This window comes from Monodelphis domestica, chromosome 2 (genome assembly GCF_027887165.1).
Source record: "Monodelphis domestica isolate mMonDom1 chromosome 2, mMonDom1.pri, whole genome shotgun sequence".
Taxonomy (NCBI): Eukaryota; Metazoa; Chordata; class Mammalia; order Didelphimorphia; family Didelphidae; genus Monodelphis; species Monodelphis domestica.
This window is the reverse complement of record NC_077228.1, coordinates 329572545-329585669: the sequence shown is the minus strand read 5'-3', so window position 1 is coordinate 329585669 and position 13125 is coordinate 329572545. Positions and strand designations below refer to the sequence as shown.

Genomic DNA, 13125 nt, shown 5'->3' with positions numbered 1-13125 from the left:
AGCCCAAATAAAGCAGAGACTATTTTTAAAATGTGACCAACACAGACACAGGTTTTGAAAAACTTGCAAAATAATTTCACATGCAGTTTATTGAATGAATATTGAATGTAATGTAATTTAACAATTTTTTATAAAAACCTTACCTTCCGTCTTGGAATCAGTACTGTGTTTAAGTTCCATGGCAGAAGAGTGGTAGGCAAATGGGGGGTTAGGTGACTTGCCCAGGGTTACATACTGGGAAGTATCCAAGACCAGATTTGAACCCAGGACCTCTCATCTCTGGGCTTGGCTCTCAATTCACTGAGCTACCCAGCTGCCCCTAACAATTATTTTTGAAAAGAGCAATGTGTGCCAACCCCTTTTCTGGGAAATTTGGGTAAAAAGTAGATCCTTTCAGCCCTCTAAATTTACTGGGCTTTGGGAAATAGAGGGAATATCTGTTTATATATAAATTATAAACAAAAAATACAAAGTCATTTTAGATAAAGGAGGACTATATTAACTGAAGGGATAGTTAAATCCTTTCCCAATCATATGGTCACTAAAGTCTCTTTTTTTCATAGTCCCATATCTATTTCTGAGATAAGAAATACTCTTAAGAAAATTTCCTAATAGTCATCTATAGAAAATCTACATGACAATGCATACCTTAGATATATAAGGGTTTAGGATAGTTTCCTATTCTAAGACCTTCCAAGATTACAGAATGATAACAGGTTTTTAAATTTTGTGAATCAAATAGACTAATTCATTTACTCATAAGAGACAGAACAGAAATGCAAAACTTTCTATGTGGAACCCATTTCTCAACATGATGCTGCTATACTGATAACTAAGGCTATATGGCTTCATTTTTTCCACTTAAAATATCAGTTTTTAATGATGCAAAGGAATGACCTTCTTAGCTTCTAATGAATCCTAATGACTTAAAATTCTTACTCTGAAGGAAGTATCTTAATCTATATTTTTTCTTCGGCAGCTAGATAACAGTACATTGAATATGAACCTGGAATCTTGGAGATCTGAGTTATTTGACTTCAGACATTTATCAGATTTATGATCTTGAATATCAATTATCCTTTATTTGTGTCATTCATAAAATGGAGATAATAAGAATCATAAGGATAAAATGAGATAATATTTGTAAAATGTTTTACCAACCTTCAAATAATATATAAACATTACTATTATTATTACTATTCCTACTTTTTGAATGTAGTGGAGACCATGGAAATTTTACTGGTAGGTTGCATTATTGGTGTATTCTCTAACATCACCTGAAATTTCATATGTACAAATTCAACCTAATGATGGCAGCAAGGTGGTAAAGTAGATAGAGTGCTAAGCCTGGAGTCAGGAACCCTCGTCTTTATGAGATCAAATCTGATCTCAGATACTTACTAGCTATGTGATCCTAGGAAAGTCATTTAACTTTCTTTGCCTTAGTGCTAGAAAAGGGAATGGCAAAACATACCTGTATCTTTGCCCCAAAAGTCCCATTCTTCACAAAGAACTAGACAGTACTGAAAAAGAACAAATTATATACCAATGTATTCCACCAATCCATCATTCTATTTCTTGGTCAGTACCAGATTGTTTTCATGATTACCTCTTAATATAGTTTAAAATCTGGCAGTGATAGAGAATCTACTTGCCCTTTTTTTTGTTGTTGATTCCCTTGATATTTTTGAATTTCTGTTTTCCCAGCTGATTTGTATTATTTTTTTCTGGTTCTATGAAATAATTATTTGGTATTTTGATGGGCAGGGCCCTAAATAAGTAAATTAACTTAGGAAACAATAATTTTATTATATTTTCCTAGCTTACCCAATGAGCTATTAATGTTTTTCACTTGTTTAGATTTGTCTTTACTTGTGTGAAAGTATTATGTAATTGTGTTCACATAATTCCTGAGTTCCATCAACTAATTCGATCACTTGTCTGAAGCCAGCCTTCCTAAGTGAAGAGAAGTTCAGAATTAGTGGGCTGGCCCTTAGGTAATTAAATTTTTGGCTGTGGCAATACAACTCATCCCCTCCCAGAGTCTGATGGTGTGCACAGAGTAGATAATTAATGGCTGCTGAATTAATTTGAAAGCTTTTTTTGTTCTCATGAATGAAGTTTTATCTACATGATCATTAGCCTTTATGGAATGTTTATGAATAAAAAATCCTGGCAAAAAGATGACTCATAATTTCTTTTTTAATTTAATGAAATGATTGGTTTGTTCAATGCTCCTGTATATTTCAGTTAAGATGGGAGTGTACTCCTGCTGATTCATTTTCCTGAAAACCATATCCAACTTCAGGCTCTTCCTTTCACTGGTTTGTAACTTTAGTCACATAAAACTAATTCCTTCCTCAAAGAAAAGCATGCTACATTTTACCTTTTATTCATCTAACTTTCTCTCTCTTTCTTTCTCTGTCCCTGTCTCTCTCTGTCTTTGTCCATCTGTGTCTCTCTCTGCATTTATGTACCAGTAGAATTGTTAGACACTAGCAAAAACAAATTGAATAATTGCTGTCCTTGAGTTGCTTATGTTTTGCTGATAGATATAGTATTTAATTTGATTAATGAAGAGTATAATTTGAGAAACTATTGGGCAATACAACCACGGAATTATCTTCAATAGGAAGTAGCAGCTAAGCTGAATCTTGAAAGAAGTTAGGGGGTCAAATAGAAGATGGGGAGGAGGAAGAATACATACTTGCCATAAAGGACAGTTTGTGCAAAGGCCCAGCAACAGAGGAGGGCATACCACATCATGCAATAAAAGTACACTAATTTTGTTGGAAAAAAGACTATATTAAGGTGAAAGGGAATAATATAAAATCAGATTACCAACAGAAGTAATAGCAAGATTTTAAAAGGCATTGAATTCCAAATAGAGAAAAATGAGAAGAAATAAGGAACTATTGGAGCCAAACAGGGGAATGATATATTGAGAATTTACCCTTTGGGAAATTATTTTTTCAGCCATGGAGAGACAGGATTGGAGGTAGGAGATAGAAGAAGCAGAAAAGATACGTAGATAGATAGATAGATAGGTAAATTGAAGTGTTGCCCTTCATAAAGTGAGTCTGGACATCCAGAAGTTCAAATTAATGAAACCAATATTTATTTATTACTGGCCAGGGCAAACCTTCATAATTAAAGTTGCTCCAGACTGAAGTTACAATGTAGTTTTTTTAGAGTGCAAGATACAAAGCAAACAATATTCATTAATGAAACATAACCTTGATGGAGCAAGCAAACCTTATCGTCTAGAAACTATATTGGTCAGTAGCATGGGGTACAGGACCTTCCATTGTATATCTTATCCAACTGGCTGCTTGTTAGTAAATGAGTTACTTTCTCATGGATCCTGACTGTATGTTGTTTTGTTTCTGAGCTGACTGACCTTCACAGGAAAGTTCATTTCTGATTTCTATTTTCCCAGGGAAAAACAGGTTTTTTGGTCATTGACTTAGTTTACCTCACTTCAAAGGTAGAATATTTATATGAGTTTACTTTATGCCTAGTACAATGCTAAACACTAGGAATGTAAATATAAACAAGATAGTTACTACATTCAAGGGTTGACACTATTAAGAATAGATAAAACACTCATAGACAAGTAGAAAAATGGAGGTCAGAGGAAATACAGATACTGAGGGCATACATAGGTGCATTATGTATGTATCAGTTGAGAAAAAAGTAAAGTGAGTTCAACCCAATTCCATTCAATAAACATTTCTTAAGTGCAAATTATGTGCCAGTCAATGTGCTAAGTGCTGAGGGTACATTAATTAAAATAGTCTCTGATCCCCCAAAGCTTAAAATCTTAGGGGGGAGACAACACACCAAAAGAAGTATTCAAATATTCCATGACTATGATATGAATGAGGTGAAGTCTGACTAAGGTCCTTCTCTGAATAAAGGTTTTAGTGACTGTATCACCAGGCAGGAAATCAGGGACTCATAGCATAAGTATCTCCAGAGTGGCAAGCAGCAGTTGAGGAAAAGAAGTCCAGCTATTAGAGTAATCAGGGTGGAAGGTGCTAAAGACTTGAACTTAGGTAGTGGCTATATAAGTGGTGGAAAGGCACTACTGTGTAAAAGATTATAGAGATAGAATGGGCAAGACTTGGCAACTGATTAGAGTGAGGGAGTGAGAAGGGAAGAGCCAAGAATGTCTGAGGTTGTAAACCTAGGTAAAGTCAAGAATGGAAGTGAACAGAAATAGATGGGTTTGAAGGTGGGATAGACAGAAGGAAATGACAAGTTCTGTTTTGGACATATTGAGTTTGAGATACCTAAAGGGCAGTCTCATCTGGAGGCAAGGGTAAGTTATATTTAGCAAATAATCCCTATGACGCATCTTAAAATCTTTTGTTTTCATGTTTTTGTTTTTTTTTTCTGTTGCTTTTTGGCTGCAAAGTGTCCAAGCTATACCAGAGCAAGTCAAAGGAACAAAGCAAATCAACTTGTCAAACTTCTGTCTATGACCACATTATCTGTCTGGGTTGATGCCTCCAAAGATGATATCTATACAAGAAGTATCTACAAAGTATATAACAAATCCTGCAGGATGCTGAACAGCTACTTCTAGAAAGACTGTTTCTTAGGGATGCTCCTGCTTGCATTTTCTGATGTCATTATGAATGCAGATGGTGTAAGGTCTGGAAACTCAAATCTCCTTCCTTTCTGTTTGGGCTGAAACAATAAGTGAATCCTCTATTAGTATGCAAGAAAAATACTTTACAGTCTATGATAGAAATGTATTATATTTACTAAACTAATTATATTATAACCAAGGAAACCATGAAGCTTTGTGCAGAAAAATGCTATTCAACATCACCCAGGAAATTAGCTAAAGTGGAGAAGAGAGAGTTCATAGTCAGGCTTGGTTCATCCATGGAGGATTTGATGGGCCCACCTGGAAGTTGCAGCATGCAAAAATAATAATCCTCATTTTTACTGGTTCCAAAATAAATATGCATACCTGAAGATAGTTGCCTTGACCTCAAGGTGCTTTCTTGACCTCTTTTCATTTCTTGTTTACTTGTTAGCAAGTCAATTAAATCTAAGATATATATATATGCATATATATATTATTATTATTATTATTAAGAACCATAGGTGCATTATGTATGCTCTGAAATAGGTTCAAGGTAATAAAGAGGAAAAGAGAAGTGAAATAACAGCATATATGCACTTCTAAATAGGATCTACCAGTATAATGTAGAAATAGTTCCTAACAACTACTTTTCCTTTAATTTGCTTCCTAGTAGTCTTCAAAGCTAATGTGTATAAGTGAACAAGAGTCCAAATAACACAACTCATCTCACAACAATGAGTTTTAATTCTGTCCTTTTCATATTTACATTATGGTTCTTAATATTATAGATATAATAAAACCATTTATGTAATCTTATATAAGATTTTTAGGTAGATCTTATAGATATTACAGTGTCCTTTATACTTTTGACCTTAATTTCTGTTGCTAAAATAAAATATATTTTAGTTTTCAGTATATGCTAATTTCTAAGGATCTGTGATATAAATAAGATTGATTATCTTGACACCAATGCATATTGCAAGCCCTCAGTGGTTTAGTAAATATAATTTACTGTGGCAAAACAAAACAAACAAACAAACAAAAAACTCTTTACTTAGTAGCCAACCTACTGGTGATTTACCATGTTAGTATACTGTTCCTTGCTTGATTGACACAATCTATTTCTGATTCCCTAATGTATAACTGAAAATCTGTTACCCTAAAAAAAACCAAAACTACATTTCCCAGGAGCCCTCTGACTTCCCGTCATTATGTCTTTCCTGTAGTCAGGTGATATTAGGCGGGGACATGGAGGGTCCCATGCTCTTTGGCTTACAGTGAGCATGGTGGTAATAGTAAGCTAAGTATGGAGATTTTAAATGAGCTAATCAGCCATGGGCACGTGGTTTTTATTTTATATCCTCTTTATTCCTTTACTTCATTTGATCTTTAATAAACCTCTTAAAATATAATATTTTATTGAGATTTAATTTTAATTTTTACACTATTCAATAATTTGACAGTTTGATAGGAACTTCCAGAGGTTATGCTTCACTGGCATAGCTTTCCAGGACCTGTAGTCATTGTCACTGTCATTATGAGGCATCCAAATATGCATAATAGTAACTCAAGAGTTAATCTTTCACTACCAAGCCAATAGCAATATTTGACAGAATAGGGCAACCTTGGAATGGAACTTAAGTCCTTGGCTGGTGATTTATATTTCCTTTCCTGAGGACAGACCACTAACCAGATCTTTCCAGCCTTATCTGATATCTTGTAGTTTTAGCCTCCCTGAATTCAGCATTTGAGTATAAATCAAACGGGAAAAAGATTTCTATAACAGCAGGCTTCACAAATGAAATGAGCTTTGACAAGTAAAGGTCAGAATCCTAGAATTCTCTCCTATTCCCACATTCCTCATCGCCTCTTATGACTGGCACCTTATTAAAATAGATATTTATTGATAGCATTTGTTTTAAATTATATTCATTTTTAAATAATTCAAAATCAGAATCCCCAAAATAGATACTATATGCTACCTGAAAACTGGCCTGTTGAAAAATAGAAAGGTTCATCACCAAACATGGACCAGACAAGTATGAATTTTTCAGGCATTTGATTTATGAATACATGAAATGAATAAGTCTACATGTCCACTTATGCCCCTGTAATTACAGAGACAGAGGTAGAAAAGGGGACACTCGTATACTGAGAATCAAGCAGTGTCAACATAATTGTTGGTCCTCCAAATATAAGATTTTTGTCAAATGAATTAATGAACTACTGGAGTGATTTACTCACATTGGCCCTAAAATGAATCAGCACTTTAAATCAAGTCATAATTGAAGGATAGATCATATTTTTGAAACAGAGGGATCAATAAATTACTTGTTGGAGCGTGCTGAACTGTCAGCCAAGGAAAATTTTCAGTTGATTCCTATTAGGTCAGACACTGAAATGATTTCACTGGCCAAGAGTTTCAGAAATGGCTACTTCCCTTCATTATTAGCCAGGGTTGAAGAAAGGGGAGGCTTTCCCTAAAGACTTATTTTTTCCTAAGAACTTGAACCTGGGGTAACCTTTTTGTGAGGTGCAATTGTTCCTAGGTGTTACCTGTGCATATACCAGAATGATCAAGCTACATGCTTTTCTTTCATGGATTATAGTGTGCTACATATTCAAACTCATTTATCCACCATCAGAATTCTATTTGTACTACAAGTAACTAACTCACTAGAGCTGTCATTCAGTGTCATACCCCTTTCTTTCAATGGTTGTTTCATTCAAGAGATTCCCTGAAACACACAAGTACTTCTCTTGGTTTTGTGCTTAATCCTTTGCTCCTCATAAGAAATGGGAGGGGTGGAGATATAACAGATAAGAGATTGGTGCCTCCTGAGAAAGGAACTGCTTAATGATTTTTCCTGCTCTCTGGAGCCAGGCAAGTGTAGCCACAGCAGTAATTATGGCTAGGGCAAGATTCTTACAAACTGTGAGAAAGAGAGCTGGCACCCAAGGAAATGAAAAAAATATTAGAACTGTTATTATCTGTACTTACAATAGAAGTATTGCATGGCAGATAACAGCATTCAAAGTTCTCTTTTTCTTTATCTTGCCTTACATCTGCTGAGCAAAACCAGTGTGTAGACAGCACAGGCTTGTTCTAATAACAGTGTTGCCTAAAATGAAATTCTTGACATACCAATCATTCTCTGAAGCATAATCATTTTTCATATGAAACATATTGGGGGATGGCTTAAATGAATGTTTTAAAATGAGTCATCTACTTTATTTTCCTAGCCAAGAAAGATTCTGATAACCATTAAAAATTAATCTTTTATAAGGGATGGGATGGGGGATTTTAATCAAGTCCAACATTGGTTGATTATTATTATCTGATTAATGTGGGAAAAGACCTTAAGGATTTTAGAGGAAGGAAGTTAGCCAATTTCTGGGAGGATGAATAACTATTTTTTTAACCCCACAGGTGGTACAACTTAAAAGGAGACTTGTTTTTAAGGTGGAAAAAATAAAGGTCAGTTAAAAGAAGAGGACTATAGAAAATAGAGCTGAGATAATTTTAAAAATAGTTCAAAATTCATTTAGAAAGAAAAGGAGATGGGCATGCATGCATGCTATCTTAGCTTAGTTACATGTTAATCCTACAAACAAGTTCTAGATCATGAGAAATGGAATGAATGAGGCAAGTTAATACTGGTACACTGATAGTGAGATAGATATTTTTACCTACTTAACAATCAGCAAGGATATATAGGTACAGTTCTTTTGGTCCTCATCCAAAGAGAAATATCACAGATAAATAACAACCACATACATGGGAACAAAAAGTTTTTTCTATCCACAAATCTTCTTTTACCTTGATACTAATTTATGTAAGTTTTTGATAAAAAGAAATTCAGCCTTATCAAAATCTCTGATAGTCTGAACTAGCAGAGCCTGCTAGCTAGATTTCAACTATTTCCTTGTCAGCATTTCATTCCTTGATTGTTCAGCTGGTCCTAGCCCAAATAAATGGACTCAATCCATTATCTTTCCTCTATGCCAGCATCACTTGGGAACTGCCAGCTCATTCCTTTTCTATTATCCTGCATACAAATAGCCCATAGTACAAGTCCCATGCTAGAAGATTCTGTCTCTTCTGGAAAACTCACTGTTAGACTCTAGTTCCTTGATGAACATAGATACCAATACCTGGAAAATGTTCTGGCAAATTATCACATAATGCTGCTTAGGATAGCATTATATGGTCCTTATATCATGCCAGCAACTGTCTTCTGAAGTTTCTATCATAATGAAGCTGAATGTATGGACCAGTTTCATAGAGAAGTTGAGAAACTGAAAACTTTACTTCAGGTAGGTAATGGCCTTTCTAATTAGTGTTTGCTGAAAATGTGCAATGCTTTTAAACAAGTTGCTTCAAGGTCTTCGAAGAACATAGATACCAAAAGCTAGAAAAAGTAGCAGCAAATAGCACATAAGGCTGCAGAAGATCATAGGACTCAATACTTCTGTAGAACTTCACAGAGTCTAGACCTAATTTAAAGTCTTAATTAAAGAAGAAAGACTAGAAAAATATGTAGACCAAAAAAAAAAAAGATTTACAATTAGTACAAAAAACCAACAGTAGAAAACAATTTCCCAGAAATTACAAATGAAACCTTAAAAAAAGTGCAAAAGCTCATTTAGAATTCCTGAAAGAAATGAAGAAAAATTTAAAATCATATTATGAATTAAATTAGAACTTTAAAGAATAGGAAAAAAAATAAATATGAACTTTTATGGAGAGAGAATTAACTTATTCCAGAAGTGTAAATTACAAAATAGCAGACTTTTCCAAAATTAAATTGGATAAATCATTAATCAAAGACTCCACAATAAAAATAAATAATAAAAATAAAAAACAGAGTTTTTAAAAGCCTAAAAATAGAAATATAATAGACAGAGATATAAATCCTAATAAAAAAAGAAAACTTATATGGACATATAGGTGAAGAAGAAAAATATAATAATCATTATGCTACCTGAAAAACATAATAACAACAACAAGACACCAGATCTGATCTTTCAAAAATTCAGAAAAGCTGAAAAAATATTTACTGATCATCTTTCTGGAAGAAACCCTAAATTGAAAATACTCAGGAAAATCACAACCAAAATCCAGAGAAGCCCTTCAAACTAAAAAATACTTCAAACATATAGGAAGAAAAATGCTGAAGTATTCTGGAGCTACATTCATGATTACAGAAACAAAGGCATCTACTGACATAAGGAAGTGGATAAATTAAAATTCAAATCCAAAAGGCAAAAATATAAGCTTTTATCTTTGAGTAACTTTTTGTTAAAATTGATTTGACTTTATAGGAGAAAAGGAGAGGTCTTTTTTAATCAATGGTCTTTTGAGCATTCTTGATTAAAAGATCAAAATTGAGAAGAAACTGAAATAAAAATACAGGAGTAACATAGAAAAACTAAATATGAATAATAAAAAAGAATATATATCACTTTCTTTACTATTGAAAGCCCAACAATAAGAGATAGAGAAATATCATTTAAAATAACTGCGGACAATATATGATACCTGGGAGTCTACCTTCTAAAATAAACCCAGGAGCTATCTGATCATAAGCATAAAACACTTTTCAAACAAATAAAATTGGATCAAAACAATTGAAAGAGCATTAATTGCTCATGGGTAGGACAAGTAAATATAATAAAAATAACAATTCTATCTAAGTTAATTATTTAGTGTCATTCCAAACTACCCAAAAATTATTTCAGAGAATTAGAAAAAGTGACAGTACAATTCATCTGGAAGAACAAAATACCTAGGATATCCAGGGGAATTAATGAAAAAAATGTGGAAAATGGATTCCTCATAATGGATCTCAAACTATATTACAAAGTGGCAACCATCAAAACAACCTGGTACTGACTAAGAAAAAGAGTGGTGGCCTAGTGGAATGGATTAGGCACTCAACACACAGTGGTAAATGATCACAGTGTTCAGCAAAACTAAAGATCTAAGCTTTTGGAAGGACTCACTATTTGACAAAAATTGCTTGGAAAACTAGAAAACAGTATGGAAGAAATTAGGTATAGACCAATACCTCATGCCATATAACAAGATAAAGTCAAAATGGATACATTTTGTAGGAAATACAAAATGACTTAGAAATACTGATATCATAAATAAATTAGGAGAACACAAAATAGTTTACTTGTCAGACTTGTGGTTAAAGGAAGAATTTGTGTTGAGACAAGACATAGAGAATTTTATGAGATATAAAATAAATAACTTTGACCACTGTTATGTTGGAAATTGATCTGGCATATATTGATGTCAATAGATATTGACAAACTATCACTGATAGGGAGATTCAGTTGGTGATGGTAGAAGGATTTTTTAGACTGACAGGCAATGAATTCTGCTGGAGTTACAAAAAAACCCTATTTATTAAAATAATGTAGAAGGATCAGGGACAGAAAAAGGAAACATAGATAGTCCATAGGTAGGAGATATATTGCTCTAAAACTACAAAATCTAAATATTAATCCAGAATCCAATCATTTCCACAGGAGAAGTCTTCATGATCACCAAAGTTATCTTTTGTAACCCTCAACTTTCAATTTTCTACCTAAACCCCAAAAATCTAACTGTCTACCTTATTCTAACATATGTTTATGATTATTAATCTCCTTAAATGATTATTCACAGATTGAAGATAAGTCTTTCTGTCTCTTCAGCTTCCAATATTCAATTCTGATATGTTTTACTGACAATCCTCTCCCTTGCTCTCTACTGCTTCCCTGTGATGATTCATCGAACAACCTGAGCTTCTCTGTCAGTTGAAATCACACTCAGATTCTTATCAGCTATCAAGATGTTTTCCAAAATCTTCCAGGATTTATAAGAGACAAGTCTCTCAACAATGTTGCCTAAAGAGGAATCTCTAGAGAGCGCCAGTTTTTCCAACCATCTATCCCTAGAAGGTTTTGGGAATTCTTTACCCTTGAACCCATGAAAATTCTCTTGCTGGTTAAAGGAGACTATGTGAAGTTCAAAACTTTCTCTAGTCAAAAATCTTAATTTCTACTTAGGACTTATTCTTTGATGAAGCTAATTAACTAATTTTCATACTACATTAAATTAAAAAAGCTTTGCACAAACAAAATCAATGTAATCAAAATTAAAAGGCAAACAACAAACTGGGAAAAATAAATACTTCATAATAAGGGGCTTTCATAAAGGTCTCATTGCTTAAATTTTTAGTGAATTGAGTCAAATTTATAAGAAAACTCATCATTCCCAAATTGTCAAGTGGTCAAAGGATATGAACAGGTAATTCTCAGATGAAGAAATTAAAACTATTTTTATTCATGAAAAATTCCCCAAATTTATATCAATTAAAGCAATTCATATTAAGGCAACTCTGAGGTACCACCTCACCTCCATTAGACTTACTAGCATGATGAAAAAGGAAAAAGATAAATGATGGAGAGGAAGTGGAAAAATTGGAATACTAACACACTACTTGTGGAACTATAAAGGGCAGGGCAATTTGGAACCATGCCCAAAGGTTATCATCATACTGTTCATCCCTTTGACCTAGCAATACCACTATTGGGTCTGTACCCAAAAGAGATTAATGATAAAGGAAAATGACCTACATATACAAAAATATTCATAACAGCTCTTTCTATGGTGGCAAAGAACTGGAAACTGAAGGGCTATCCATCAGTTGGGAAATGGGAAATTGGAAATGACTGAATAAGTTGTGTTATATGATTGTGCTGGGATAATATTTTGCCATAAGAAATGAAAGACAAAAGGAATGGAGCCAAGATGGCAACTTAGTAGCAGCAAAAGCTAAAACTTCTCTGACAATCTTTCCAAACCAATATTTAAAAAGTACCTCAAAAAGATAGTAGTCAAAAACCAACAGCAAGATGGGGGGGGGGCACTCCCAGTCAACACAACTTGAAAAGTATCCAGAGAGAGTAGATTTTCATAGTGTAAGGGGGAACCAGAAAAAAACTGCACACAGAGGAGTGGTGATTGACCACTCTCCTATCTACTGCACCAGGCTCTAAAGCCAGGTGTAGGCTAACTTGGGTATCCTAAGACCCTGGCTACATCAATAACAGCACAAACCAGATCCCAGATTTAGAGGGTCTCCACCCACGGCGGGCTGTCTTCTCTTCCTGGCTCTGCTGGCAAACAGATGCATCTCATGATGTGAGTGAAATTTGGTTGGGCCTTATGGCCAACCTAGCTTGTGCTTCTCTTGCTTGTATTTTCTTTTACCCTTAATCTTCAATAAACCTCATAAAAATATAATACTCCTTGCAGAGAGAAACTAATTTCTACCTGCCTCAGCTTTCCCGAAATTTTAATCTTTACAAACACCAGCTCACAGTGAGGGCTGGAAGTTCATAGCACTTGGTCCTTTTAAGCTTGTGCTATGGTAAAGCCCCTGGTTAGCCCCTGGGAAAAATAGCTTATAATGCTGAGTCTGCAAGCCATTAGCAAAGGAGACAGAATCAGCAGCTTTCAGAACTCC

The 13125-nt window shown here is 34.2% G+C and overlaps 1 long non-coding RNA gene across 1 annotated transcript in view; it reads right to left on the bottom strand.

The window, feature by feature from the left end:
• Positions 1-742: 742 nt before the first annotated feature.
• Positions 743-13125, bottom strand: part of LOC103105674 (uncharacterized) — a 31192-nt gene continuing 18809 nt past the window's right edge. Inside the window, exon 3 of the long non-coding RNA XR_462658.3 lies at positions 743-1523. This is a non-coding gene — a long non-coding RNA (uncharacterized LOC103105674). The remainder of the gene's footprint in view (positions 1524-13125) is intronic.